Source organism: Psammomys obesus, unplaced genomic scaffold (genome assembly GCF_907164565.1).
Source record: "Psammomys obesus unplaced genomic scaffold, mPsaObe1.curated_primary_1811, whole genome shotgun sequence".
Taxonomy (NCBI): Eukaryota; Metazoa; Chordata; class Mammalia; order Rodentia; family Muridae; genus Psammomys; species Psammomys obesus.
Genome location: NW_026592548.1, coordinates 10,446,861 through 10,472,888, shown reverse-complemented (window position 1 = coordinate 10,472,888; position 26,028 = coordinate 10,446,861).

Below are 26,028 nucleotides of genomic sequence, written 5' to 3'. Positions count from 1 at the left end.
CTGGTGGAGTTTTTGGGGTCAGTCACATATACTATCATATCATCTGCAAATAGTGATAATTTGACTTCTTCTTTTCACATCTGTATCCCCTTGATCTCCTTCAACTGTCTTATTGCTCTAGCAAGGACTTCCAGCACTATGTTGAAGAGATATGGGGAGAGTGGGCAGCCTTATCTTGTCCCTGATTTTAGTGGGATTGCTTTAAGTTTCTCTCCATTTAGTTTGATGTTGGCTATAGGCTTGCTGTGTATCGCCTTTATTATGTTTAGATATGTGCCTTGTATCCCTGATCTCTCCAATAGTTTAAACATGAATGGATGTTGGATTTTGTCAAATGCTTTTTCAGCATGTAGGGAGATTATCATGTGTTAATATGGTGGATCACATTGATGGATTTCTGTATATTGAACCACCCCTGCATACCTGGGATGAAGCCTACTCGGTCATAGTGGATAATCTCTTTGATGTGTTCTTGGATTCTGTTTGCAAGTATTTTGTTAAGTATTTTTGTACCAATGTTCATAAGGGAGATTGGCCTGAAATTCTCTTTCTTTGTTGCGTCTTTGTGAGGTTTAGGTGCCAAGGTGATTGTGGCTTCATAGAATGAGTTTGGTAATGTTCCTTCTGTTTCTATTTTGTGGAATAGTTTGAAGAGAATTGGTGTTAGCTCTTCTTTGAAGGCCTGATAGAATTCTGCGCTGAAGCCATCTGGTCCTAGGCTTTTTTTTTGGATGGGAGACTTTTGATGACTGCTTCTATTTCTTTGGGGGATACAGGACTATTTAGTTTATTTACCTGGTCCTGGTTCACCTTTGGTAAGTCAAATCGATCAAGAAAATTGTCCATTTCATTTAGATTTTCAAATTTTGTGGCATATAGGCTTTTGAAGTAAGTCCTAATGATTGTTTGGATTTCCTCAGTGTCTGTAGTTATGTCCCCCTTTTCATTTCTGATTTTGTTGATTTGGGTGGTGTCTCTCTGCCTTTTAGTTAGCTTGGCTAAGGGTTTGTCGATCTTGTTGATTTTCTCAAAGAACCAGCTCTTGGTTTCATTGATTCTTTGAATTGTTTTATTTGTTTCTAATTGATTGATTTCAGCCCTGAGTTTGATTATTTTCAGCCGTCTCCTCCTTCTTGGTGTGTCTGCTTCTTCTTTTTCTAGGATTTTTAAGTGAGCCATTAAGTTGCTTGAATGAGCTGTCTCGAATTTCTTCTTGAAGGCACTTAGTGCTATGAACTTACCTCTTAGCACTGCTTTCATTGTGTCCCACAAGTTTGGGTATGTTGTGTCTTCATTTTCATTGAATTCTAGAAAGACTTTAATTTCTTTCTTTATTTCTTCCCTGACCCAGCTGTCATTTAGTAAAAAGTTGTTCAGTTTCCATGTGTGTGTAGGCTTTTTGCTATTTCTGTTATTGTTGAGGTCCAGCTTTATTCCATGGTGATCATACTAGATACAAGGGATTATTTCAATCATCTTGTATCTGTTGAGGCTTGCTTTGTGACCAACTATATTGTCTATTTTGGAGAAGGTTTCATGAGGTGCTGAGAAGAAGGTTAATTCTTTTGTGATTGGGTGTAAAGTTCTGTAAATGTCTGTTAGGTCCATTTGATTCATGACCTCTGTCAGAGATATTGTTTCTTTTTTAATTTCTGTTTTGTTGACCTGTCCTTTGTTGAGAGTGGGGTGTTGAAGTCTCCCACTATTAATGTGTGGGGATCTATATGTCGTTTAAATTTTATCACTGTTTCTTTAACAAGTGTGGGTGCTCTTGTATTTGGGGCATAGATGTTCAGGATTGTAACGTCTTCCTGGTGGGATTTTCCCTTGATGAGTATGAAGTGTCCTTCCCCATCTCTTTTTATTAATTTTGGTTGAAAGTCTATTTTATCAGATATTAGAATGGCTATTCCTGCTTGCTTCTTGGGTCTGTTTGTTTGGAAAGTCGTCTTCCAACCCTTTACCCTCAGGTAATGTCTATCTTTGTGTCTTAGGTGTGTTTCTTGTATGCAACAGATTGCTGGGTTTTGTTTACGTATCTATTCTGTAAATCTGTGTCTTTTTATTGGAGAGTTGAGTCCATTGATGTTGAGAGAGATTAATGACCAGTGGCTGTTAGATCCCTTGATTTTGATGTTGGCTGTGGTCATCAGGTTGTGTGCTTAGTTTCTTTTTGTTTTACTGTAGTAAAGTTAATTGTTTCCTGTGTTTTCTTGAAAGAAGCTAATGTTTGGGGGTCATATTTTCCCTTCCAATGTCTTTTGTAATGCTGGGTTTGTTTGTAGGTATTGTTGAAATTTGTTTTTGTCACTGAATATCTTGTTTTCTTCGTCTATGAGGACTGAGAGTTTTGCAGGGTATAGTGGCCTGGGCTGACAGCTGTGTTCTCTTAGGGTCTGCATGATATCTGTCCAAGCCCTTCTGGCTTTCATAGTCTCTGTTGAAAAGTCAGGTGTGATTCTAATGGGTTTGCCATTATATGTTACTTGGCCTTTTTCCCTTGAAGCTTTTAATATTTTTTCTTTGTTCTGTATACTTACTGTTTTGATTATTATGTGGCGGGAGATTTTTCTTTTCTGGTCAAATTTGTTGAGTGTTCTGTAGGCCTCATGTATTCTTATTGGCCTCTCCTTTAACTTGGGGAAATTTTCTTCAATGATTTTGTTGAAAATATTTTCTGGGACTTGGAGAAGGAAGTCTTCTTTTTCCTCTATACCTATTATTCTTAGGTTTTGTCTTTTCATATTGTCTTGGATTTCTTGGACGGTCTGTGTCAGGATTTTTTTGGATTTAACATTTTCTTTGACAGATACATCGATTTCTTCCATTGTATCTTCTACACCTGAGATTCTTTCTTCCATTTCTTGTAGTCTGTTGGTTATGCTTACCTCTGTAGTTCCTGTTTTCTTCCCTAGATTCTTCCTCTCCATTATTTCCTCCATTTGTGTTTTCTTTAATTTTTCCAATTCCATCTTCAGGTCTTGAGTTGTTTTGTTTACTTCCTTCACCTGTCTTTAGGTATCTTATTTGTTTCCTCTGTTATCATCTTCATGAGCATAGTTGTTAGGTCATCTTCTTGGATTTCAGTTATGCTGGGGTGTCCAGGGCTACTTGCCCCTGTGTAACTGGGTTTGGAGATGCCATATTGCTCTGTCTTTTGTTGCTTGAGCTTTTATGATGGCCTCTACCCATTGTGCTAGCTTAGGTGTTTGGGGTTATTTTCTGGTGGTTCCTGGGGATCCTGTGGTGGAAAAAATCCCCTTGGCAGAAAGCTGGTTTTTCCTGAAGGATGTCTTCTCAGCTTTTTGGGTATAGTCCCTGGATGGATGGCGTTTTTGCAGGAGTTGCTGCTGCTCACCTCAGGGATAGAGACCTGAGTGGTAACTGTGGTCTTTCTTAGTTGAGAGGGTTCTCTTCTCACCCAGGGAAGTCCTGAGCACAGCTGCCCTGTTCCTGGGTTTCTTGCTGTAAATTTAATGATCAGCTGCTGTGACCCAGTTGGACATCTGGCGCGCAGCAACTGTTTGTGCCTGTGTCTGGAGCACAGCTGAGTGAAGGCGGCTCTGCCCCACTGGTCTGCTAGACTTTTTTCAAGGAAGGCTTGGGTGATTTAAGTCAGTACAGTTTCCTTCCTTCCCTGTGGATTCTCTGGAGACAGGGACTCACAGTCTTTTTTTTTTGCCCTGGTGTGCACTGCTCAGTCTCTGCCATCTGGCTGGCCACAGAAACTGCCTGTGTCTGGAGCACAGCTGAGTGATGGCGTCTCAGTCTCTGCCAGCTGTCTGGTGCGCAGAAACTGCCTGTGTCTGCCTTTCTGGCCTTTGGGAGCCTGGGTGTCTGCCTAAACTGTGTAATTTTCCCTAAACCTTTTCGGGGTGGTGTTGTCAGCTGAGTGCTCTGAGATCAGACCAGCCATTTCCCTCCCTGTGTGTTTGCACCAGACAGTGAAACTCATTTGCTGGTGCCCTGGTGCCCACAGTTCTATCTCAAGTGGCGAATCAGGCACGCAGGCAGACAGGGCTCTGTGCTGGAGCCAGGGTCCCCGGCTCTGGCTCCGGGCTGGCTCCTGGGGTGCCTGTGGAACCCGAGTCTTTTCCAGGGAATGTCTGGGTGACCTAAGGTCGGTCCCTATCATTTCCTGTACCGTGGGGTTATCTCTCGACTGAAAATTCCAGTCTCTGATAGTGTGGTGCACAAATGGTTCAGTCTGGGACCATGACCAGAGGCATTGGCTTGTGGCTCTGGGCTGGGGCTGGGACTGGCAGCCGGCAGCCAAGCCTCTGGCGGAACCGGGATCTTTTCCGCGGTTTAGCAGGGTGAGTTAAAAGCTTATTGAATCCCCCACCGTGGGGTATCCTCTCACCTGGAAAACACAATGACTGTGTTCTATGGCTGCGAGTTCTGATTGCTGGTCACTGTGCTGATCCTGCTGCTGCTGCTCAGAATGAGAGTCCTCCTGGCGCCACCATCTTGCCCTGACTCCCGAAATATACTTTTTAAAGATTTTTTATGTGTAGCATTTTTAGCCTGTATATATGTAAGCAATCATGTGCAAGTGGTGACCATGCAGTCTCTAGAAGGCATTGAATCTCCCAATACTGGTGGCTGTGAGCTACCACATTAGTGGTGAAGACAGAACCTGGTCCTCTGCAAGAGCAGAAAAGGCTTTTAACCACTGAACCTTCTATCCATCCCTAGGTTAACATCCTTTTGACTAAAAGAATCATTAGAAATAAAACATAAAACTTTCTTAGTGAAAATCATCACAATAAGGAAAATACCCTTATTGAAATTAACTTGCAAGTTTTAGAGTTATAGAATTTACTAAAAGAAGTATGCTTAGGGGAATTGTAATATCATTAACTTTAAGAGTACATCAGTTACCAGACATGAAAGCTTAATTTATTTCACACAAAACATTACATTTTATGTCTATTTATACATGAGTTTGAGCGGCACCAGAAGCATAGGTATGGAAATTATAGCTGAAATGAAGCTGGTGTGATCTCAATGTGGTGTCAATATCTTCTGGGGCTCGATTTTAGATCAGGAAAAAAAACATACCTCAGGGACACCTAAATGGGCATTTCCAGAAGGTTCAGCTGGGCCTAAAAGACATACAATGAGTAGGAGTAGCTCCATTCCTTGGACTTAGGTCAGAAAATGAATAAAAAGAAGAAAGCCAGAAACTTAGTTGAGTGCCATTGCTCATGTATGATTAGTATTGTGGATCCAAAGTGGCCTATGCTTTATGCTCTCTACTCAATGACAGAGTGCATTCTCAAACTGTAGTTCAAAATAAACCCTTTTATACATTGTGTCTTTCCCAGTAGTGCTTCATAATCTTACACATTTATTGCTACTTGGAAGCAGATTAAAGTGCCTATAATCATATAGGGCAATAACTCCTATTTGTAATATCCAGAATCTGGAAACAACCCAGATGTCCCTCAACATAGGAATGGATACAGAAATTGTGGCATATTTACACAATGGAATACTACTCAGCTATTTAAAACAAGGAAATCATGAAATCTGCAGACAAATGAATAGAACTAGAGGAGATCATCCTGAGTGAGGTAGCCCAGAAACAGAAAGACAGGCATGGTATACAGTTACTAATAAGCTGATATTAGCCATATAATATAAGACAGCCATCTACAGACCTAAAGAAGCTAAATACTAAGGAAGATTCTAGGGAGGATGCTTAAATCTCATTCAGAATGGCAAACAGGATAGACACCAGAAACAGTGGAAGAGAGGAAACAGGATGGGAGTCTACTATAGAGGGTCTTCTGAAAGGATTCACCCAACAGAAAATCAAAGGAGATACTGAGACTCGGGGCCAAATTTTGGGCAGAACACAGGGAGTCGCATCCCAGGAAGGGATGGGTGGTATTAGGGAGACATGGAGAAAAAAGGAGGTTCACAAGACCAACAAAACTAAAAAATCTGAGCCCCGGGGCTCCTGCATCAAAGAACAACCATTCATGGAGAGCATCTAGACTCCCTACTCAAATGTGGCCGTTTGGCAGCTGAATCTCGATGTGGATCCCTGAGTGAGGGGAGCAGGGGCTGCCTCTATCATGAACTCAGTTGACTACTCTCTGATCCCTCTCCCCTGATGATGCAGCTTTGCCAGGCCACAGAGTAAGAGGATCCAAGAAGTCCTGAGGAGACTTAACAAGCTATGGGCAGATGGCAAGAGTGGAGAGCTCCCCCTTTCAGTGGAAGGGGAAAGGGGAGAAGAGGGATCTAGGGTAGAACTGGGGAAGATGAGAGAGGAAGCTTCAGTTGGTATATATAATGAATAAATTGTGAAGAAAAATTAAAAAATAAAAAGGTTCATTGATTAAAATATATTGTATACTTTTATGAAATTCTCAAAGAATAAATTTTCCAAAAAAGAAAATATAGTTGCTTTGTCACAATAGAAGGTAACTGTTCTGAGGTTCTGTGATTTTATAATATTTTCATTGGGATCTGGTAAAAAATATTTAAAATCTGAAAATTAACACCGAGCTGCTTTCCTTTAATATTTCAAAGATCTTATTGCAAGTTTTTAATGGAAATTTGTAGTCTCGGTCCCTCAAAGTTTCAACCAGTTGGACTTGGTCATACAGCCTATTATATCAATTAAAATTGATAATCAAAGTTGAGAAAGTAGATTTAACCAATGCAATTACATTGAGAAATAGATAAATGAATTCAGTGACCCTAAGCCTGTCTTTGGCACTGTTACATAAGCTTAGGTTAAAAAATTATGAGAAGGGACAGAGGTGTTCATAATTAAATAATTTTGACCAAGGTATAATGTGGATCATTATCTCAATTCTAATTAGAGAAAGTAGATTAAAGTCATCTTTATTGTTTGAGATATGATTTCTTCTCTGTAAAGAGATTTTCTCGCTCTGCATGCATCTTTTCCATCATAGATCTATGCCCTAATTTGGTGGTGTCCTGACATGTTTGTAGTGGTTTAGTCCATTGCTATTATGATTCTTACTAAGGCATTCTGTTGTACTTTGAATTCAAGGTGCCTCCTGGTTTTGGACAGTGACTAGAGAGACCTTTAGATGTTTTCGTAAGATATGGATAGGACACTGTGAAAACTAGAAAAAGTTTTCCAAAAGTACACAGGAAGAAAGTAGGAATACTGTTTTTATCTGACTTTCCGTTACCGGTAGACAGAGTCAAACTGCAGAGTCAAAGTTTTTTTAACAGTACAGACGTCAAAGCACATATTTTGGGAACAGATCCAGGTTTTCTCTGAAATTCTAACTTTGCCTCTCAACATGTAGATTTCAGTCTAAATCACAAAGACTGTATCCTGAGTTGACACTGCTTCTGTGATTAACCAACTGATGCAGTGAGGAGAACAGGTTGTTGTGACTGGGAAGTGTGAAATTCCAAGATCTCCTGATACCCATGTAAGCTTCAATTTCAAATATCAGGTGACCTGTTGCCGGAGGCTTCCTGCTTGTGGCAGAGCTGAACAGATGCAGGAGTCCTCCTCTTAGGCTACAGTAATATAGACTGTATCTCCTTTTATTATTTTTCCCTTTTCTTCTTCTCTCATGTGGGTCCCCGGATCAAACTCAGGTGTTCATGAATGGCAGAAAGCTCCTTTACCCACATAACCGTCTCTCAGGCTTCATTTTTTCAGTCTTAATATATTTTTCATGTATGTTGGTGGCACTAGCTGTGGAACTAGGTGTTTCACGTGAGCTAGGTAGGTGTCATTCAGTTGCAATGCTCAAGTCTAAATTTTCTTCATATTATGAGCATCGAAGTCCAATAGAACGTTGCTTCGGCCCTCAGTGTCTTCTGTGTAAAGTTTTCTCCAACTCTTAAAAAATAAATAAAACCTTGGCTGAATAACCATCTCTCTAGGCTCTCACTTATTCTTCTTTGGTAACATCATTAATGTCTTTACTAGTATCCAACCAGGATAGAAATAGAAAAAGAACTTCCAAATTTCTAAAAGTGCTCTCCATGCACTGGTCCAATGCTTATTAAGTATTTATCTTTTTCAGTATTTCAGATTGCAACTAAACAAATCATAGAGAAAATAAAAATATGGTTTTCGTTTGGAAAAAAAATGTGTGTGTGTGTGTGTTTGTGTGTGTATAATAGGGCAAACTGAATATAGTAATTTAGCTCATATATAAGCCAAAGTTTTGAAAAATCTTATTTCCTTGTAAATGGAATATTTTGTTTTCTACTTCTCCTAATATTGATGTGTATAGAATCACTAGGAAACTTACTATGTATTGGGGGTTTGTCTGATTCTTATATTGTGATGTTATTTACTGGCCCTGAAGATATGGTTACTGTCCTCTCCTTGTTGTGTAAACCCTCCTATGACATTTTTCTTGATAGGTTAATAAAAAGGCTTGTATGTAGGCAGGGCAGAAGGAGGTAGGCATGGCTATGTTCCAGATTTTGGGAACAGGAAAATCACAGAAAGGAGAGAAACAGATGGGAAGAGAGGAGAAAGGATGAAGCCAGAATGGATTAATGAGGTAAAGGAACCAAACAGGCCAGGAGGATGGTCTCCTAAAGTGGTGTGGGAGTCATCAGATGAAGGATAGCCAAGTATTTGTAAAATTATGGATGGAAGGAGAACCAGAAAAGGATGATTAAGGCAGATGGCATTGGATGGAGGCTGGGAGGTAGATGGTGAGATTATTGAGATAGCATGGGTGAATTATTTGCCCAGGCCAAGGGGTTAAAAGGCAATTATAAAGCCTAAAAGGTGTCTTGTTGATTATGATAGTAGGTTAAGTAATAACACCATTATAATTATAGGACTAATAATAAAAATATTTATCCCAATACCATTTATTTTAAACAACATATTGCTTGCTATGTGTCTGCTCACTAGGAAAGTCACTATAAAAAGTATTTTTGAAAGAAAATGAATAAGCAGATTGAAATTATGTTTTACTAAGTTTACTGGAGTATGACTTGTTTTAGTAGATTATTTTAACTCTCTTTCTGAAGTGCCATGATTTTCATGCCTGCCAGTAGCTGTGTTTTGAAGCTGGCATATTAGGATCTACCTTAGCACTTGTTCCACTATTCAAGTAGTTCTTTAAAATCTTGGATTAACTAAGCTATTTTCAACAAGTGAAATTCAACATTTGAGCTGCCCATTCCCAGAAATTTCAAATATTAAGTAAACTTTATAGTTCTACATCTGATGCACCAGTTTTCTATTTCAGGGATTAATCACATGGTTCGGCCATAGAAATAGTGCACTGATGTGTTTTTAGAACTACACTAGATAATTTATCATATTTGCTTAAAAAGTTCTAGGCTACATTTTATAATTTCTTTTATTTGTGCATTCATGCATATATGTTCATGCACTGTACACATGTGTGATATGTGTGCAAACATGTATCATGTGTACACAGCTTCACATGGAGGCTAGAGAAGGAACATGGTATCCTGCTCTATCGCACTGTGCCTTATTTTCTTGAAACAGAATCTCTTTGAATATGGCTGTGAATTGGAGACCACGAAGATCTAGTGACTCTGCTCTCTCCATGACTCCGTGTTTTGGGTTATAAGCACACACCAAACTTTTTATGTGGGCTCTGGCACCACAAACAGTATTTTCTTATTTGTGCAGCAATGTTCTTTCCTCTGAATGTCAGTGAGTTGGACATCTGGGTGACGATGAGTCCTGTCATGAGGGCTTGCAATGGGACCAGCATCTTCTGCAAGAACAGCGCATGCTCTTAGCATTGAGATAGCTCTCCGGCCCTAAACTGAAATTATTAAAGGCATTTATTTAATGATTGCTTGTTGTTTTATTGTTCATTTGCCCATGTGTTGAGTGGAAGCCAGAGCTGCAATGTGGTGTGTTTGTATCTGGCCACGTGCTACCACTTTGTGCAGATATTTGGAGCGAATTAGTCCTTCAACCATGTTGGCAGACATTCCCCCGAATCAGCAATAACATTCATGTGACTGACAAAGCATACATATTAGTCCCACTTGTCATCACAAAAATACGCATTCTTGGTAGGTAATGCATACTACAATCTCGATTTCCTTTTGTTCTGTCTTTTGTTTCACTTTATGTAAGAAATAAGAAGTCTGGATGTTTCTAAGACATATATAGATTTTGTGTGTGTGTGTGCTTAGGTCAAAATATTTGTAAATAAATCTTGTCATGTCATTGGATTCCATAAGCCCAAAATTTATAGCATTGAATTTTTAAAGACATGCTCTTTCCTGAATTTCTTGTAAGCATATGATAACATTATGATATTATATTTATACAAATGTGGATTATAGCACAAAACAGTAGCAAACTCCTCATGGGGACACATGAATGTTTGGCTCATATTCCCTTGTAAATGTAGCCCTTTCATGTTACTTATATTGCTTATGTTACATATTTACTCGTAAGTGGGCTCGGGCTATGCATTGCATATTGTGTTGCCTATGGCTTCTGCCATGCATTTATCCCTCCCTTAGTGTGTTTTTTTCTTAGCCTCACTGTTGACTTCAGGCATAGCAGGAGAATTGGGGACAAAGATTAAGAGATGTAGTCTAATGAGCACATGGCTTTTGCAACTTATTTCCTGGGTGCTAAAATTTAACAATAAGAAGGGGACCATTTCTACCAGTTGAGTATAATATGACATTCAAATAATTTTAGGACTTTTGAAGTTTCATGACTAGTGTACTATTTTTTTTTTCAGGTAGATTCCTAATATTACCTAGTAAACCTGCTAATTTTGAGACTATGTACAATATTTTGGGAGATGTTCATTCTTTTTTACAATTAAACTACATATTTGGTCTTTGTTTTCCTAGGCTTTTGGGCTGCAGATGATGAAACAGGGTTCATATATTACTGAAGAGACCCTTAGGGTCTTTACCAGGAAGATGACTAACAGTGAATGTAAAGCCCATTCTATCATCTGCTTGGACATGTTGGCACAGGTTGGGTTCTCACAAAGCAAGTGTTGATCCACACTCACACTCACACAGTTCTGAGGCTCAAACTTCACGTGAGCAGACACAATGAAACAGAACTGGGGGACAGTTCTGATTAGATGGAACAGCAACCTTAGGTACCTGACTGTAAGATATGAACCCAGGTTCACCCATCATTGGCTGAGTTGGAAGAAAGGATACAAGAGCTTACACCTGCCTCCATCAGCCCGCTAGTTTCTGAGCATGACCTTGGAAGAAGCAAACCTTTTCAGTAGATGAATTCTAAAATTTCCCTAAAGGCAAGCTTCTAGCTGAGAGCTTTATTATGTACTTACACTACCAGAAAATAAGGCCTCTCCCTGCAGGGAAATTTAGGCATGACACCATGCCTCCCCCAGAGTGACTGAAGCCTTTGCCTCATGGGTTTTACCGATCTTTAAAGGAAATCCAGCTTCTTCCACCATTTCACATCCTTATTATTTTTGGTTATTCAGGATTTCATTTCTTGGAGTTATGGTTTACATATTTTTGTGCATTTTAAGCATAATTTTCTTGTTTTATACATAATTGCAAGAATAGTCACTAGCTGTACCTGTACCCAGTCCAGATGAACATTCTGTGCTGTGGCCATGCGGACTCTTCACCTTAGTTCTCACATTGGCAATGAATTATCTCAGTGAGTAGAAGGCTTTGCCTGTAATATTGTCCAAATTCATAAAATGTCTTCTTTGATTTGTGCTTTTGGTCTGCCGTTGGAGAAAATTTATCTGTGTTGAGGGAATAAAGATGTTCCAGTATTTTATATGGCAGAGCTCTGTTTGATCACATTGTGCTATTTAATACTAGAATGAATACAGCAATACAGCAGAATTTTATTTGGTTCAGTCTGGGTAGCAGATGTCACAGCAACAGCCGCAGACTACTCCTCTCCAGTTCATCTCTCACAACACTAAGAAAAACACTCAGAGACTATGGATTGACACTTTATGTTTCTACTCCTCTTTCTTTAGTTCATTTGTTCTTCTCAAAGGAAATTCCACTCTGATTTACATTTCTTATACTGAGAATAAACCCTGAAACTGGAGCGGCACATCTTTATTTCAACATTTTTTTTTCCTTTTCTTCACTTTCTCAGAATCGGCTTTAAAAATGGGGCACAGAGTAAAACAGAGAACTCTCTGTAGAGGATTGTAGAATGGCACAGAAACACTTAAAGAAATGCTCAACATCCTTAACCATCACGAAGATGCAAATCAAAACAACTCTGAGATGTCAGCTTACACCTGTCAGAATGGCTAAGATCAAAAACTCAATTAACAACACATGCTGGAGAGGATATGAAGAAAGGGGAACCCTCTTACACTGCTGGTGGGAATGCAAACTTGTACATAACCTTTGGAAATCAATCTGGCCCTTTCTCAGACAAATAGGAATAGTGATTCCTCAAGATCCAGCTATACCACTCCTAGGCATATATCCAAAAGATGCTCAAGTACACAACAAGGACATTTGCTCAACCATGTTTATAGCAGCTTTATTCGTAATAGCCAGAACCTGGAAACAACCCAGATGTCCCTCAGTTGAGGAATGGATACAGAAATTGTGGTACTTTTACACAATTGAATACAACTTAGCAATTAAAAATGAGAAAATAATGAAATTTGGAGGCAAATGGTGGGACCTAGAATCGATCATCCTGAGTAATGTATCCCAAAAGCAGAAAGACACACATGGTATATACTCACTTATATAGACCTTTAAGATAGGATAAATATACTGAAATCTATACACCTAAAGAAGACAAACAGGAATGAGGACTCAGGGTAAGATGACTAATCCTCACTTAGAAAGACAAATGGGATGGGCATTGGATGTAGGAGAAAACAAGTAACAGGACAGGAGCCTACAGCACAAGGACTCTGAAAGTCTCTACTTAGCAGTGTATCAAAGCAGATATTAAGACTCATAACCAAACCTTCGACAGAGTGCAGGAAATCATATGAAAGAAGGGGGAGTTAGTAAGACCTGGAGAGTACAGGAGAACCACAAGGACCAAATATATCAGGGCACAGGGATCTTTCATGAGACTGTTTCTCCAACCATGGACCATGTATGTATATAACTTAGAACCCCTGCTCGGATATAGCCCATGGTAGCTCAGTGTCCAAATGTGTTCTCTAAGGGGAACTGGGACTATTCCAGACATGAACTCAACGGTGAGCTCTTCGACCCTCTCCCCCCAGGGAGGAGCAGCCTTGCTAGGCCACAGGAGAGGACATTGCAGCCAGTCCTGAAGAGACTTGATAAGCTAGGGTTAGATGGAAGGGGAGGAGGTCCTCCCTATTAATGGACTTGGAAAGGGGCAGGGAGAAGATGAAGAAGGGAGGGTGGGATTGGGAGGGAAGCAGGGAGGGAGCTACAGCTGGGATACAGAGTAAATACCCTGTGATTAATATAAAAAATAAATAAATTAAAAAAACATATTAAAAAATACTACTTAAAATTTCTTCAATTTTTACATTCTCTAGTGACAATCGTGCCACTTAAGAAACTAAGGTAGGTGGTTGGAGAGATGGCTCAGAGGTTAAGAGCACTGGCTGTTCTCCCAAAAGTCCTAAGTTAGATTGTCAGCAACCACATGGTGGTTCACAGCCACCTATAAGGAGATATTGTGTATACATAATAAATAAATAAATCTTTAAGAAAAAAAAGAAATAAACTAAGGTAACTTCTCATACACACAAACTCTAGATATTTAACTTCAATTTTCCACTTAAGAAATTTTCTGAGATTACAATATTATATATCATTTCTCACTTCCATTTTCTCCCTCCAAACCTTCAAATACCCCCTCCTTATTCTTTTCAGATGAAGGGCTACTTTATTCATTAATTTCTGTCACCTGCTCAGTCTCTATGTTGTCACTTGTAAGCATGTTTTCAGAAGGACCGTTTGATACTGAATGAGTAGTTGGCATACTCTATTTTGCAACAGTCCATTTTTCACACCCTCCACACCCCTTTGCTGCCTACAGTTCATTATTTTAATTATTTTTGAAAGCTTTACATATGTATAGAATGACATATGATCATGTCCAGCTCCTATCACATCCTCCAGCTTCTTCTGAATCTTTCACACATGTCCCTTTCCCAACTTGGTGTCATATTTTTTTTCTTTTTTCTTTATTAATTACAGTTTATTCACTTTGTAACCTAGCTGTGGTCCCCTTATTCATTCCCTCCCAATTTCACCCACCCGCCCTCATCTCCTCCCATGCCCCTACCCCAGTCTACTGAGAGGGGAGGTTCTCCTCTCCTTCCCTCTGACCCTAGTCTGTCAGGTTTCACCAGGAGTGGCTACATTGTCTTCCTCTGTAGCCTGGTAAGGCTGCTCTCCCTCTCAGGGGGAGGTGATCAAAGAACCAGCCCCTGAGTTCATGTCAGAGACAGCCCCTGTTCCCCTTACTAGGGCACCCACTTGGAGACTGAGCTGCCATGAATTCCATTAAAACAACATTTTTCATAAATATAAAATGCAGAATAGAAAATGATGTTAATATTTGCTAATGACTTGTGAATATTAATTGCTATAGTTTGAGTATTTGTTTTCTACCCAATCACGTGTTGAAGGTTGATTTTTTCCATCACAATATTTGAAGGTTGGACCTTTGAGAAGAAATTAGCTGATAGATACTTACTTTCTTACTGTCCTTATGATAAGAAACAACAGAGTGATGCCCTGTTTCTGGATAAGTCACATGGAGAGATGTCAAGTAGTTTACCATTTAAAATGTCGGAAACAGACTGTCCTCAAAAAAGTTAAACTATGAATGTTTCTTTTTAAAATTTTCTCTTGCTTTCTAAAAAAAAAATAATGCAAACCTAACTATATCACTTTTCTCACTCCAGTTTTCTCCAAGTTCTCTCCTTCCAACCTCCATGGCCCCTTCCAATGGTGGTCTTTTTTCTTCTATTATTGTTGTTTTATATACACATAGAGCTATAACTACAACCTGCTGAGTCTGTTTAGTGTAGTCTGTGTACAGGCACTTCAGGACTGACTACTTTGTATTGTATAACCAATTACGGATCTCATTCCTGGGAGAGACTAATTCTCTTCCCAGCAATTAATTGCTTGTAGTTCTTTCTGTAGGTATGGTGTCCAATGGGTCTTCCTCCTTCTGAGTTAGAAAATCTCCTGATATTATCATGGTTTATGCATTTTGTAGGTAGCCATTCTATTCAGGTATCATGGGTATAGCTTCCCTCTCAGAGAGTCCCACAGGAGATTTCTTGGTCCTCTGGTTCTCATAATCTTTCAGCTCTCTCTTCTCCAATGTTACCAGAGGCTCTGATGCAGAAGTTTATGTATGAGAGTTTTGCTTAATGTATGTAGGTACACTGTACCTGTAATTCAGGGAGGCCAGAAGAGGCATCAGATCCCCTGGACATACGGTTGCAGACAGCTGTGAATGGCAGGTTCTGATAGCACCTTTTGGGTGCTGGAAACCAAAACCATGTCCTCCAGAAGAGCAGCAAGTGTTCTTTATCCTGGAGCTAGTTCTTCAGACTCCAATCATTGCTTTTACCTTGGTTTTTCCATCCAAGAGTTTTGGTGAATGATAATATACTGCTGTGCCTCCCAATCTATGTTACTTTTATTATCATATGTTGAAGTAATTAATATATAAAATTATGATTTATCAATGTTGTTGAGAAAAATATTTAAAACTAAATATAATGAATGATAATTTTATTAGTTGTTACTTATTATGTATAATTATAAATATTTTATTTATAATTTTATTTTATCCATGAATTTTGATATATTTTCATTAATACAGTTCAACTACAGGATAAATTGATTGTATTATGGCAAATTGTGTTACCTGGGGAAATCTCATCCTTCTGAAGTTTTGTACTTTGATATTTTAAATTTGTATGCTCTTAAGTATTTTATATTCAAATATGTAATTATATTTATAAAAGTGACTGTATATACTGTCCCAGATGAATCTATAGATACATAGATGGAACACACACACACTCTCATGTATACAAACACAGATCTAGTTATGCTTAAACATACACTGTGTGGATGTCTTGTAGCAGGCTTCCTCATTTTCCTCTAAGCATTTCATTCTTTTGACATTTCTAGGTTGACTATGATACAATAACAGATTTTGGTAGGATTTTATTACTGGCTTAGGAAGATTGCCTGTATTATTGCTAGAATTACAGCATGCTGTTTTATTAGAATGGGAAGTTCTATTGAATTACTTTTTTTTTTAACACTACATGTATTATTTTTGTAATCTATGTTAGTGGCATTTTAAAAATCTGACACTATATGGTTCCATTTTTTGAGGTGAATTATAAAAATCTTTCAAGAATGCAGTTCATAGTTTTTTTTAATATTAATTTTGTGGGTGTACTATGTAATTATGTGTTTAGTACTCACGTTGCTTAGAGTTTAATTTTGATATTCTTATCAGTTTCAATGTTAAGTGTACAGGTCAGTCTCCTAAAAGAAGTATCAGTCACTCCACTATTTGGAAAGGTTAAAATTCACTGATACACAGTGGCCATCACACAGAAACTTTTCTGGCTTTTCTAGATTTACAGGTAGAGTGTAGTCACATGTATCATGGATTCTGTTTGCTCCTGGTTACAGGAGTAGTGGTTATTTTGTGTTCGTTTAGTAGTAGTAAACAAACTATTTTTATTAGTAGTAGATGGTATAATGGGTTGCAATCTGCTTTTAATTCTACAACTGGAAATAGCATCTGTAGTGTGCCTTCCTCTTCCCAGCTCCCTTTGCTAGATGTGCGCTGTGATCAGTTTTAGTTGTTAAGGTTTATTTTCATTTTCTCTAGTTTTTCTGGACGGTCTTGGCTATTTTAATAGGAAACACTCAATATAAAATTGCATCCTTCTCTCTTTTATGTCTTTACTATTCTGTTAATGCTGTTTCAGATTTGCTCATCCTTTATTTAGCTACCTGTATGTGAAACATTGTACACTGAATACTACGTTTATTAATATTGAACCTTTGTCTTTCAAATATTTAATGCTCATTTCTATCTATTGTGTTTTCTAGTAAAACTCATTCTGGTAAACTCCAGTACTTGTCAATAAATAGTAGTTATTTATAAAACATATTCCTAATGGCAAATGCGTAGAATATATTCTGGGCTTTAATCATTATAACATTATAAGATGTTCCTTATTTATATTTCCTGGTTACTCATATTTTAGATTTAAGGTTTTTTTTTTTGTATTGTGTTTCTCTTTTAGCTTTTCACATTTAGAAATCCTATTTCTTGTAAAAAAAAATTGCTTTCTCCTTTTAGATATGTGATATTTTATTTCCAAGATTTCATGTTCTCTACCATTTAATTATTTGTTCTCTTTACATTGCTAGCTACGTTTTATCTCTGTGTGTGTTGTGTGTACATATGTATGTGTATATTTCAGCATACTGCAATTGGAGAAAGAAATTTGGTACCCTGCTCTGCCACTCTGCTTTATTCCTTGAGACAGTGTCTTTTAGGGAACCTGGAGTGGGGTTGGACACAGTAATCCTCTCTTTCTGCCTTATGAAGCTGTGAGGTTAGAGATCTCCATAGCCATTCTTGCTTTTCAATGTGCATTATGGGAATTTGGACTCAGGTCAACATGTTTTCTCAGTGAGCACTATGCCGCTGAGTTCCTCTGATCTCCTGCATTTTCCTGTTATATTGGATTCACTTTCATATTTATCAAGCAATGACTCATATATTTGTCCTCAAGTATGGAAGACTTTTAGATACTAGCTTAGTCAGTGAAAAACAGTTTCTTTAAACTTTCCCATTCTCTGTGAACTATAGAATTGTACAATATAATAGGTTCAAATCATTAGAAAGGTAAAATGAAAAATACAGAATAACTAAAAGCTAAACTTTTCAATTAATCTTACCGACACAAAATTCATCTATAAAAACACTTTTATTGTTCCCAAATGCATCTCCTTAAATTGTGGGTCGAAATACTCTGCCAAGTATTTTTCCACAGTGCTGAGAAAAGAAAGCAAGTCAGGTGACCACCGAACTAGGCCTCTGCAGACTTGGAAAGTTATGTATCACCTCTGTTAGGTGACTATGCAAACAGTGCATTAATTTGTTCATTGATTATCTTTGTGTAAAGGAACTCCAAATTATTGGCTTTTTTTTTTATTCCCAGATCCTTATAGAAAAGGCTCCTTCAGTTCCTTTAACCAGCACAAAATTAGCACCTACCCTATTCCATAATCTAATCTAGTAATGTGTCAGTAGGTTCTGTTACATCTGATGGAAAATGCTTATACCGTGTTATTTGTATTGCTCACATTTTCCTAGGAGTGTTCCTTTGTCCTATCTCGGTCAGTATGCGCATTCCCACTGCTGTGTGAGGTCACCTTTCGGCTTACGTGACCCAAGCTGCTCTACATCCGTCTTTTATGCTTCCTGTTGTGACCTGGTGTGCTTTAATCCTAATATCATTAAAGCTTTATAATCACCTTGATAGTAGACCACATATCTCTTGAGATTATAAGCATTAATTTTGGTAAATAAAGTTGTTTAGCAAACTCCCTTGTCTGCTATCAACACTGTCATTTCACATACAATTTAGAAATTACGAAAGCCCTTAATGTCTTTAGTGCCCAGCACAGAGTGATTTATCAGGTGTATTTTCCAAATATCTTGATGTTAATATCTAATTCATCATTTCTATGATGATTACCATTGTACTTTTACTTATATCCATTAATGTATTATTTAGAGCCATTCTCAAACAGAGCTGATCTTTCCTCCATTTTACACATTAGTATCAAAGTGGGTTAAAGTTTTTGAAAGGTACATAGCCAGAAGTAGGAATAATAATAACCACAACAGAAATTCAACTTTAATGAAAATAAAGACTAGTTAATGAAATGCTTTCAATGTAATTGCAAAATCATTGAATTCACAATTACTGGCATTTTGTATAAATGTCCAAAGTCCTGTGTGTTGTATGAGAGATAAAAATACACTATTTTACCTTACATTTAATCATCTGTATGTGAGTGGGCATATTGCTATGGTCAACTATCCTTTAAAGTCAGAATAATTGTTATGTAGAAAATATTATATTTCACTTTTTGAGAGAACTTATTCAGTGTCACCATTTAGTGTTTCATGAGTGGAACTTGAAGCCTATTGGGTAATTAAAAAAACACAGAGAGAGATTCAGGGGTTTGTTTTTGTTGTTGTTTTTTTGGGGGATTGTTTTGTTTGGTTTTGGTCATTGTTTTTTTTTTTTTTTTCATTTCATTTCATTTGTTAGGTAGGTTGGTTGGTTGGTATTTTTGAGAAATGGTTTCTTTGTGTAGCCCTGGCTGTCTTGGAACTCACTCTGTAGATGAGGCTGGCCTTAAGATCTACCTACTTCTGCCTCCTGAGTCTAGGGACTAAAAGCATATGCCACCATTACCCAGATGGCATTCAGTTCTTAACATTAGAGTATTATAAATTAATAAACAATGGTATCCAGAAACGTACTAATTATACTTACTTGGAATAAAGACTTATGCGTAGAAATCTAATATAATTCTCACCGTAAAAATATTGTAACAGCACATAGCTATACCTTTTAGATTTTATTTGTTTATTTTAAAGATATATGTTCTTTTTTTTAAAAAAATTACATGTATATGTTTGTCTTGGATATTTGTACAGCATTGCAATGCCCTCTGAGGTCAGACATAGCATCAGATCCTCTGGAGATGGAAATAGTTTGTTGAGTTTCTTGATGGTGGGCTGTGATCTCTGAAATAGTACTAATTTCTCTTAATTATTAATAATTGCTTGGTTTTATGTTGACGTGACACTCAAGTCATCTGATAGAAAGGTGCCTCAGTTGAAGAAATGCCTCCATGAGATCTAGCCTTAGGGCATTTTCTCAATTAATGATTAATGGCAGAGGGCCCCTAGTATTGTGGGTGGTACCATCCCTGGGTTGGTAGTCCTGGGTTCTATAACAAAGCAGGGCCAGCAAGGCATATGAAGCAAGCCACTAAGCAGCACCCCTTCATGGCCTTTGAATCAGCTCCTGACCCCAGGTTCCAGTCCTGTTTCTGTTCCTGACCTGAATGTCTTTAGTGATGAATGTCAATATCAAAGTCTAAGCTAAATAAATCCTTTCCTCTCTAATTTGATTTTTGGTTATGGTGTTTTGTTGCAGCAATAGGTACCCTAACGAAGATAATTAAACTGTCTTTGCAGCCTCATATTTTACAGTTTTTAACCATTTTTTGCTTTCATATAATCTTGATGTTTTTGATTCAGTTGCATCACAAAATATTTACATATTATGTCTGTGGTATGTTAGTTTAAATGACATCATTCACCCTCAAGTATTTCAACACAGGTAGGAACAAAGCTTAGAGTTAACATAATATTTAGTTTCAAGACATATTGTGCTAATATTAAGTGTAGTATCTTTGGAAATTATTTACTGTGCATATAGCCTCTTTATCAATTTCAAAGAAAGTTCTTAATTTGATATTACAAAGCTTTTTTCATATTATTTTCCTAAATACCTAATTATTTTCCTAAATTTTGAATTTTGAAGATGGTAAACCCAGAAAGTTTGAAGATAGAGCTAAAATTGACAGAACAGAACAGGAAGCCATTGGTTTTTGAGAAAAGGTCCCCCTATGCAGACTTGTCTGCCTTGGAACTCACTGTGAAGACTAGAATGACCTGAAACTTACAAAGATCCACCTGTCTCTGCCTCTGAGGTTAGGGAATAAAAATATGCATCACCATATCTGGTGAATTACTAATCGTCTAGCAAGTTTAATTTGCATTTAATTTTATATACTAAGTTGATATACTTAATATCAATTAAGTAATATCAATTACTTAATATACTAAGTTGAGTATACAGATTAGCTTATATTAACATCACATTCTTTTCCTTATTATACATTAATATAACTATATATACAGATACAACCATAGACATGCCAAAGTATATGGAGAAACCTTAAGAGACTTCAACCTTACATAAAGATCTACAGGAAGCTAAGGATGGTAAGAGTGGGAGAAAATAAACCAATAGAGTTTATAAACCAGAAAGCCTAACATCTAGATCCCATTAGTGTACTCTGGTAAGAGAATGTATCTCCATTTATGTTTCAAATATAAGAGAAAATTTGAAGGACTAGCTGAGAGATAGAACATTTGCCTAGCAAACCAAACCCTTAAGATTGATTTCCTATCTCCACAAAGAGAACAAAAGAACCAAAAAATCTGGGCACAGGGGTCTTTTTCTGAGACTGATGTTTCAATCAAGGACCATGCATGAAGATAACCTAGAACCCCTGCACAGATGTAGCCCAAGACAGCTCAATCTCCAAGTGGGTTCCCTAGTAATGGGAAAAGGGATTATCTCTGACATGAACTCAGTGGGTGGCTCTTTGATCACCTCCCCTGAAGGGGGGGGAATCAATTTTACCAGGCCACAGAGGAAGACAAAGCAGCCAGTCCCTATGAGACCTGATAGGCTAGGGTCAGAGAGAAGGGGAGGAGGAAGGGAGGGAGGGATTGGGAAGGAATGAAGGACAGGGCTACAGCTGGGATACAAAGTGAATAAACTGTAACTTATTTTTTTAAAAAAGTAAAAAAAAAAAAAAAAAAAAAGATTGATTTCCAGTAGAAGAAATATTAAAAACAACAATGATGTTCTGAATTGGCATGTAAATAGACACAATGCTACAAATATAAGGCAGCACAAGTCTCAAATAACTGTGGCAGTCACCCTTTCCGCTTTTGTTTGAGGTCCTGCAGAAAACTTGTTAGAGGTTTAAATTTATTCAGATTAGACTCACACAATATGAAAGTCACACGCTCAAAAGTATCATCATGGTCTGACCTTCACTTATAACTCATCTTAGCCTTTGCTGATGTAGTGAGTCTCCAGAACGTAGAACTGAGTTTCAACTTCTTAAAAAATTCTGATAAGACAGGGTCAGATGAAAGGGGAAAAGGTTCTCCCCAATCAGTGGACTTGAAAAGGGCCAGAGAGGAGATGAGTGAGGGAGGGAGGGTTGGGAGGGAATGAGAGCAGGATATAGCTGGGATACAGAGTTAATAAAATGTGACTAATAATAACAAAATAAAAAAAATTCTATCTTGAGTGATGAGTCAGTGTTGAGATGTCTACCTCCATCACTCTCCACCTTATTTTATGATGCAAAGCCTCTCACTGACCATGGCGGCCACTGTTTCTACTGAACTGTCAGCGAGGAAGTCTCAAGGTTGTCTCTTTTTACTCTCAGCTTTGGTGTTATAGACACATGTGACCATACAAGTTATTTTCTTCATGCTGTTGACCTAAACACAGCTCAGCAAGCTTCTACAGAAAGACTTTTATCAACTAAGGCACCTCCTGTGCCTGGAAATCCTTCTGTTTTTAACATTATGCCTCCCACGTTAGTCTGAGCTCTCAATGGATAAAGTCCGTATCTCATGGATAAATCTGCATAATGGTTTAGGTTTATCTTCAAGATGAGTCTGGATTTGTCTCAGATACAACTGTTGGGAGGCCCTCATTATTAACATATTTAATACCTCTGTTTATATTTATTTTTTTAAATAAAAGACATATTTGAATAATCTCTTTTCAATTTTGGCATATTTTCTTGTGTACTTATTTGTATTTAATATTTATAGATGGAGTTAAGAGTTATTATTATGGCCGCTGTTTGTAGGTTACCATCTCTACCTACACTAAAGTGAGAACCAAGCTGTCTCCTCTATCCTAAGCATGAGAAAAATCTAGATTTTTCAGAGAGTAATCTTCTAATGTGTGTGTATGTTTCCATCAACATGACTTTAGGAAATCTTCCACTTTAAGAAAGGCAGTAAAGATTGTTAAAGTGTTTACGCTGTGGTTTATAGCACCTTAAATTCTGCATTTTTATTATGTATACAATAAGCATATGTAATACTATAGTTGCCATAAAACAATAGAAGAAAATCTATACAAAATTTTTGCATTTGAAGGATTCTGTGGGGCTAATGATTCAAGCCAGCTGGTTGGACTGTCTTTTTAGCACAAGGACCTGAGAGTGTAAGTGTGTGTGTGCATTTGTGTGTGAGTGAGTGAGCATACCTGCTGGTTTTTGTGAGTACTACCTGTGTTCAGGGACCTCTGTAAGCAAGAAAAGAATGTCAGGTTGCCGTGAGCATTATTTACATGTGATTGTGAGCTACATGTTGGTGTTCAAAATGTAATCAGGTCCTCTGCACAGGCAGCAGGTATATTATCTGATCATCTCCCAGCCACTCTGAATTTTAGCCCCATGGGTACCATAAGCCCCTGCATTTCTAATGTTGCTTCCCACGATCAGTGAAGGACATCCATTCCCAAATGATGGAGGGTTTTTCAGATTTATTCAGAGATTTTCATCTATCAATACATTTGGGGAGTGTACTGCTATATTTCATGGCGAAAGAAAAACCATCATCCTATTTACATCATCCCAAATGTCCTCTTGCCATAACTTCTATTCCTCTTTCTCTTAAACTAGGTGATCTTGTATCTGTTACTTCATCAAAACTCAATTTATACTCTAATACCATTCTGGAAAATTTGCCCAAGCAGAATCTCTCATGGTATTCTAGGACTGTACTATTAGATCACCATCTTGTTTTAAACTCTTTGCAGAAGTTACGTGGATTAAATACAAATATCCAAGTTCACCCATTAAGATTATGCCTTTCAGGTATATTATCCTATCCTTCTCTGAAATTCTCTGGGCATTCTCTGTAAAGGGAATTGTTGTGGCAAGCCTTCATGGTGTGATTGTGTGGGAGGATAAAAGCATGAGTAACTCAGATAGCCATAATCCTGAAACTTCTAGTTGGTTGACATGCCCTATGGGAGATGGGGATAACGTTGGAACGAGCACTCAGTGGCACCGGCACTTCCTATGTCACTTGAGAGATTTAGTTTTGAATAAATACAACCTGTATTAGATTTCACTGTCATGTACTTCTCAACATCTCATCCCAGGGGAGACACCCACCTAATTAAAGATATGTGCGTGTTGGAGATTTTTAAAACATTGAAATTTGAAATTTTGTAACTGTGAAAGTTGAAATTTTTATAACTTTGAGAATATATACTAAAATGTAAGCCCCACCATCTTAATGCAGATTATTATAAACAACAACATAGCCATAAGTCAAATTTGCATAACTTAGAATCTCAAAGTATTTAAAGTTACATGATGTCTGTATACTTTGAGGAAAATACTGCTCTCTAAGCTTTGCTTTGCCTATAAAATTAGAAGTAGTAGTAGTTTCTTTGGTTTATTTTAAAACAGAAACAATAATACAGATAATTTGTGACATTAAAATAAAATTATTCATATTAATAACTGAACAGAGAAGAGTGGCTAGTGTTCAGTGACAGATCAATAAATATTTGTTGCTATGGTGATTCACACAGACATTTATAACCTATCAATTTTATACATTCTATACTACTGATTTAATAGTAAATTAAGTAGCACAAATACTTTATTTTACAGTGTAGAAAATTGAAGCTCAGAAGTTTATTTCAATTTTGGTAGAACTCCAATTGAAACTATTTTTCATGAATCTGAGAATTAATATATTTATATAAAATGTTTTACAAATTTGTTTATATTTTAAAAATTATAGCATACCAATTTCAATTGATACTTATTTGGGATGATCAGATAACGAATAGTCACATATAAAAATTTTGGATTATCTTAGGTATTGTTTTCCAATTTTTTTCCTTGTGCATTTTTCTTAGTTATTTTTTCATTTTATTTATTTGTAAAAGTTTTATAATTTGTTCACTTTATGTCCTGATTGTATTTCATTCCCTCATTTCTTCTCACCCTCCCTCGTTCTTCCCCTCGACTCATCTCCCCTAGACCATAGAAAAGGGGAGCCCTTCCCTCTTACAAGCTGACCCTAGCCTATCAAGTCTCATCTGGACAGCCTGGATCCTCTTCTTCTATTGCCTGTCAAGGCTACCCTTCCAAGGAGCATGATCAATGAGCAGGTAACAGAGCCCATGTGAGAAGACATAACTCCTACTCCCCATACTAGGGCACCCACATGGAAATTGAGCTGCCTATGGGCAACTCTGAGCAGCAGTTTAGGTCCTCTCCAATGCATGGTCTATGGCTGGGTGTCTCAGTCTCTGCAGCATCCACTGGGAACAGATTTGTTGGCTTTGTTAGCCTCCTTCTGGCTCTCCTGTCTCCTCCAGATACTTCTTTTCCTCCAACTCTTCCATAACACTCCCTGCACTCTGCCCTAACTTTGATTGTGAGTCTCAGCATCTGCTTCTATCTCTTTCTAGGTGGAGTCTTTCCTAGGACTCCCAACAAGATGGTAGGCTCCCATCTTGTTCCCTGTATTAAACTGCTTCAGGCATCTATTCTATTTGCCCTTCTGAATGAGAATTAAGTATCTTCTTTGTGTTCTCCTTGTTATTTAGCTTCTTTAGGTGTGTGGATGTTAGTATGGTTATTCTGTATTATATGGCTGAAATTCACTTAAAAGTGAGTACATACCTAACAGGCATGGTATTTCTGGGTCTATGTTACCTTGCTCAGGATGATCTTTTCTAGTTCCATCCATCTGTGTGCAAATTTTGTAATTTCTTTGTTTTTAATAGGTGAATAACAATCTATTGTGTAAATGTACCACAATTTCTTTATCCATTCTTCAGCTGAGGGATATCTAGGTTGTTTCCAAATTCTGGTTATTACAAATAAAGCTGCTATGAACATAGTTGACAGATGACCTTGTTGAATGGTGAAACGTTTTTGAGTATATGCCCTGGAGTGGTATAGCTGTGTCTTGGGGTAGCACTATTGCCAGTTTACTGAGAAAATGTCAGATTAATTTCCAAAGTGGTTGTATAAGTTAACATTCCCACAAGCAGTGGAGTAGGGTTCCCCCTTTTCCACATCCTCTCCAGGATGTTTTTTATCTTAGCCATTCTAATGGGTGTGATA